General features: G+C 35.6%; 1 protein-coding gene and 1 pseudogene across 1 annotated transcript in view; both read right to left on the bottom strand.

Annotated features, from left to right (window-relative positions):
- Window positions 1–5,918, bottom strand: part of Rb1 (RB transcriptional corepressor 1) — a 205,735-nt gene that overhangs the window by 154,233 nt on the left and 45,584 nt on the right. The window lies entirely within an intron of this gene.
- The window catches only part of LOC101568269, a 35,218-nt pseudogene that overhangs the window by 627 nt on the left and 28,673 nt on the right, over window positions 1–5,918 (bottom strand).

Raw genomic sequence — 5,918 nt, 5'->3', positions numbered from 1 at the left:
TCAGACCCAAAAGCTACAACTCTTGTTGCATAAGTTCTGCTTTACCTTAGTTTTAACCATCCAGCAAAAACGTATAAAAATGAAATATAAGAAGTAAAGCCATGGTGTTATGTTGAGCTGTAGGGGACTCAGGTCAACAATTTCTGACATTGCCAGTCAAGCGGAAGATCCAATACTATTATGGGCTAATGGACTCTTTTAGAATATTTTGCTGGGTTTACACACCCATAATATTCAAATAACGGAACTTAACTAAAAAAGGGTATACAGATGAATGTCCATTTTGTATCTGTGTATTCAAAGTGGTTAGGATAGATATATAGTTACATTTTCTTAATAGAGTGATTTGTTCTAATAGTGTTTGTAAATAGGATGTCGAGTCTGTATCTTGTACAGCAATTAACCACTAGGAAGAATGTATGCAATGTGTTAATTGTTGAAACTGTCCTACCAATTTGATTTGAAACTATCTCATTGCTATTTGTTTATCAATAAAATTATGGGAAACAAAATAAAAAATTAAAAAAAGAACATGCTGGCTGAAAAGCAGCTCTGATTATTTTTCAAAGTATGAATACTGCCTTTCTGTATAGCAGAAATCCTCATTTCAAATCCTGCTTGTTCAAAATGTAAACAGGACTTATTTGAATTCATTTTTGCACCATCTACAAAAAAGCACAAAGATTACAAAGAAATATACTTAATATGGTCAAATACGTGATTCCCCAATTACAAGGCATTCTTTTTTGTTGTAGTTGCTGTTGTTAATTAAAATAGTTGACAAAAGGCATTTTGACCACATATCCTTTCCTATAATAAATACATTTTTTAAAAACAAACAAACAAACCAGAAACACTAAATCTCCTGGAAGAGAAAGTAGGAGGAACTCTTGAAGACATGGGGGTAGACAAAGATTTCATGAACAAAAATCAAATCACAAGGGAAACATCTGAAAGAATTAACAACTGGGACCAACTCTTACTGATAAGTTTTTGCACATCAAAATAAATTACCAACAAAGTGAAAAAACAGCCAACAAATTTCAAAAAAATCTTAACTAATAAGCACTCAGACAAAGGTCTGCTCTCTAGAAATTATAAAGAACTAAAATACATTAGGGCCCCTAAATTGAAAGACCCAATACAGAAATGGGCATCGGAAATAAACACACACTTCTCAGAGGATGAAATTAAGGAAGTGAATAACTATATGAAAAAATGCTTCACATCACTAGCCATCCGTGAAATGCAAATTGAAACAACACTGAGATACCATCTCACCCCAGAAAGAATGGCCATTATAAAGAAATCAACCAACAACAAATGTTGAAGAGGCTGTGTGTAAAAGGGAACCCTTCTCCACTGGTGGTTGGAATGTAGAGTAGTACAACCACCATGGAAACCAGTGTGGAGACTCCTTAAGAAACAAGGACTGGAAATTCCAATCAAGCCAGCTATCCCCCTACTGGGAATCTTCCCGGAGGAACTGAAAACGTCATATCATAGTGATATATGTGTACCTATGTTCATAGCAGCTCAACTTGTGATAGCCAAATCTTGGAAACAACTAAGATGACCATCACATGAGGAATGGCTGAAAAAGATGTGGTATTTTTACACAGTGAACTACTACTCAGGTGTAAAGAATGATAAACTTGAAGCATTTGTATTTAAGTGAATGCCACTTGAAGATATACTCATAAGTGAAATAAACCAGACACACATGTATAAATATCGTATTGTCTCCCTAGTATAAGAACTCAAAAGAAGAAATACAAATAGAAAGGTATAGCACAATTAAAAGGAAAGCAAGAACTTGAGGATTGGCAACAAGGAGAGGCCAAGGAGACAAGCTGGGAAACTGGACAGGTACAAAGCCATACATTTATATGCACAAGATGGGCAAGACAATGATCCTGAGAAACATCAGCAGGTTTTTGAAACTAGCAGTTAATTGGTAGGATTCTCACCCTAACTATACATGCTGATACCTGTGAACGAAGCAACTGCACTGAAGATAGCAATGTGTAACAGAAGGGTCACACTTGGAATACCTGTCATTCTGGTTTTCTAAATACGTACTTCTTGTCATGACATACTAATTATTGCCATACTGTCTCACAAGTAAAAGTTTTTTTTTTTCTTTTAATGGGTAATAAATGAAAAAAAAAAAGACACAAGAAAAAGAAATGTCACAGGACTGTCTGCTACAATGCTGTATATGGTTAGATTTCTAAATTTCTGTGTAAAAACATGCAATTGTTTATTCATATTCTTTAAATATTTTTCATTTTTTAAATTTTTATCTCCATATTCTCTAGGAATTTAATGTAAAAAAATATATAATTGAAATCAAAATCTACAGTCAGTACTTGAAGAGGCAACCCTATTGTGGTGTCACTTAGTTGAATTCATTTGAACCACCCTGATAACCCTTAGTTAACATCAACTGTATGAGCCTGCATTTTTATAATGCACTTACTTGTAAAAGAGCTCCACCAAGTGGTGATGTGCATCATACAGGAAACAAAACAGGCATCAGAAAATTACCACTACCTAAACTGTCAAAACATAATATGAAATTGAACTGCAATTTCTAAGTTAAAAACAATATTTTCAAAAGCCTGTATTTCTTGAGCTACGAAAGATGAAAATAAGCCAATAGAAAAATGTTCTGTATCTCAAGGTAAAAAGAATATATCCTTACAGTTAATTCATCAGACTCTAATGAGTGATAAGCAATATAGTTAGTGATTACAGGATGGCATTAGAGATAAAATAGGAGAAACCGTTGCCTTTGAATTCTATGACTGGATTTCCTTCTCACCTAGGGTTCATGCAACAGGAGTAACAGGAAAACATGCTAGAGAATTCCCCCTTCCAATTATATAGCATTAGCTGACAGAAGTCTAGTATTTCTAGTTTTAAAGGATATTCTTGTATATCCATAGAAATAAAACGTAGGAGTGGAGCCAGGGAGATGGCTCAGTAGAATAAGTGATTGCCTGGCAAGCGCAAGGGCCTGAGTTCAATCCCTGTTCCCCCCTGCTCCAAAAAAAAGAAAAAACAATAGATTTGAATGCCAGGGAGATGGCTCAGTGGAGTAAGTGCTTCCCTGACAAGCGCAACGGCCTGAGTTCAATCCCTGGTTCCACAAAATAAATAAATAAATAAATAAATAAATATTCTTTATGGATAACCACTAAGACAACAATATACAATGTATTAATTATTGAAAATGTGCCAGTAATCGGTTATGAAATTGTTTCATTGATATTTGTTTCTCAATAAAATTATTTTTTTAAATGTAAGAGTGGCACAGTCATAAACAGAATTGCAAAGCTAGCCCTGCTTGAACTTAATTATATTTCTGATCCAACATGTTGGGGTAAATACCAGGTGAACCAATCATCCAGTTACATAATGCTTTTGAGAGCAGAGTTGATTCTACCCTCAGGAAAACATGAACCTAGCAAGTTCAGATCTATCTGATCATCTGCCAAAAAATGAATACCTGAAACCCTTTCACTTAAGAACTGAGAGTTCAGTGCACAGGCCTAACCAAGATCTTCAATGGACTCTGACTGATTTGCCTGCTCACTAGTACCTACACATCTCAACTTCCATCCACATACCAAGAGCAACCTAATAGCTTCAGCAATGGTAAATCACACAAAGAACATCATAGGCCTCATTTTCTAAACAGGTGGTACATAACTGACCTAGAATTTAATTTCTGCCAAGTTCTTTGCTTAGTTTATTGAGACCAAAGCTCACAGATGATCCATCCAAGAAGATAGGACCAGACAGGAAATTCCCCTCTCCTGAAAACAAGGTTTTAAAAACCCTGAAGTCAGAAGCTAATTCTTATAGTCAGACTCAATTATATAGAAAAACAGAACCTTCCAAATTGATGTCAATGCATTCTATCATATGTCATATAGCCTTCTTGTTCAAAAAAAGGAAAATAGGGCCAGGATATAGCTCAGTGGCACAACAGCTGCCTGACAAGCACGAAGTTATGAGTTTGATTCCCGACACTCACTCACACACACACACACACACACACACACACACACAAATACCAGTAGTGAATAAAAGAATTTACATTGTTTTTTTCAAGCTCTACTGAGGTATAAATTACTAATAAAAATCATGCATATTTAAGATATACACCATATTTTGATATATGTATACAATGTGCAGTGATTATCATAATCAAGTTTGTATGGACACAACAGTAACACTTAATAACTTTGCTAGCAAGCCTGCTTCGGCAGAGTGCAGTGGCCAGGGTTCAATTCCCCGATGTGACGTGCCAGCCCCGGCCCCAGGGCACACTGAGATGGCGATTTAGCCTGGGCATGGTGGCACCTGCCTGTAATCCCAGAGCTTGGGAGGCTGAAAACAGGAGGATCACTATGAGTCTGATCTATGTACTGAAACCCTGTACACCCTGCAGACTGTCCTAAACTCATTAAAAATAGTAACTTTCAGGGCCAGGGAGATGGCTCAGTAGAATAAGCACTTACCTGGCAAGCACAAGGGCCTAAATTCAATCCCTGATTCCACCAAAAAAAAAGAAAAAAGAAAAATAATAACTTTCCTAGCAAATTTCAAGTATAAAATATTAATTATAATCATGCTATATATTAGAACTCTATAATTCTTTTATATTGTAACTAAAAGTTTGTACTCTACCAACATCATTCCCTTTTCCCTAGTCCCCTTTATTCTTTTACTTTTTTTTATAAGGGGAACCCTTTTTTATTTTGTTCCTATATTTTTTTCAGACGCAGTATATAAGAGAGATCACAGAACATTTATCTCCCAGTGTTTGGCTTATTTAACTTGGCATAATGCTCTCCAGATTCACTGATGTTTTCAAAAGTGACAACACTGCCTACTCTTTTAAGGTGGAATACTATTTTGTTATACACACATGCATACCACATTATCTTTATCCCTTCATCCACTGACAAACACTTCAATTGTTTCCACACCTTGGCTACTATGAATAACGATGCCATTAAAATAAAGAGTGAAGGCATCTCTCTAACAAACTGAGATCACACACACACACACACACACACACACACACACATCAGAAGTGAGAATGATGAATAATGTGGTAATTCTATTTTTAATATTTTGAGGACTCATCCTTACAATGCCTGTTGTCTCTCGACTTTATTACAATCATCCTAATATGTGTAATGTGATATTTTACATGGTTGTGATTTGAAACTCTGATTAGTGAATTTAAGTATATTTTCATATCTCTACTGGCCATGTGTATATCTTCTTTGGAAAATGTTTACTGAGTTTCTTTGACCATTTTAATTGGCTTATTTGCCTTTTTACTATGGAGTATGAGCTCCTTTCACATTTTGATTCTAACCACCCTTCAGACATAGTTAGCAAATGTTTTCTCTCGTAAATTTACTTTTCATTTTGTTGATTGCTTCCTTTGTGTACAGAAACGTTTTATTAGTTCCACTAACTTTTGCTTTTGTTGCCTATCTGTGCTTTTAGTGTCCCACCAAAAATATTACTGCCAAAATTAATATTTACAGTAAGTAAACACCGTGCTTATTAAAACATTCAAAGTAGAGGACACAAGAATAGTTGGCATCTTCCACTATATCTTCTAGAATTTATATTATGCTTAAGCATTTAATGCACTGACACTGAATTTTGCATATGAAAATCTAATTTTTATTTTTTACTAGAAGAAAATCCAAGGGCTAGGGAGATAGCTGAATGGCTTAAGTGCCTGCCTAGCAAGCACAAGGTCCTCAGTTCAATCCCTGGTACCAGAAAAAAAAGAAAAGAAAAAGGTGGTGCTTTGGGCCAGGGAGATGGCTCAGTGGAATAAGCACTTCCCTGGCCAAGCACAAGGGTCTGAGTTCAATCCC

The sequence above is a fragment of the Octodon degus genome, unplaced genomic scaffold (assembly GCF_000260255.1).
Source record: "Octodon degus isolate 3935 unplaced genomic scaffold, OctDeg1.0 scaffold00051, whole genome shotgun sequence".
NCBI lineage: Eukaryota > Metazoa > Chordata > Mammalia > Rodentia > Octodontidae > Octodon > Octodon degus.
The sequence above is the reverse complement of the archived record's forward strand: the minus strand, read 5'-3'. Positions and strand labels throughout refer to the sequence as shown.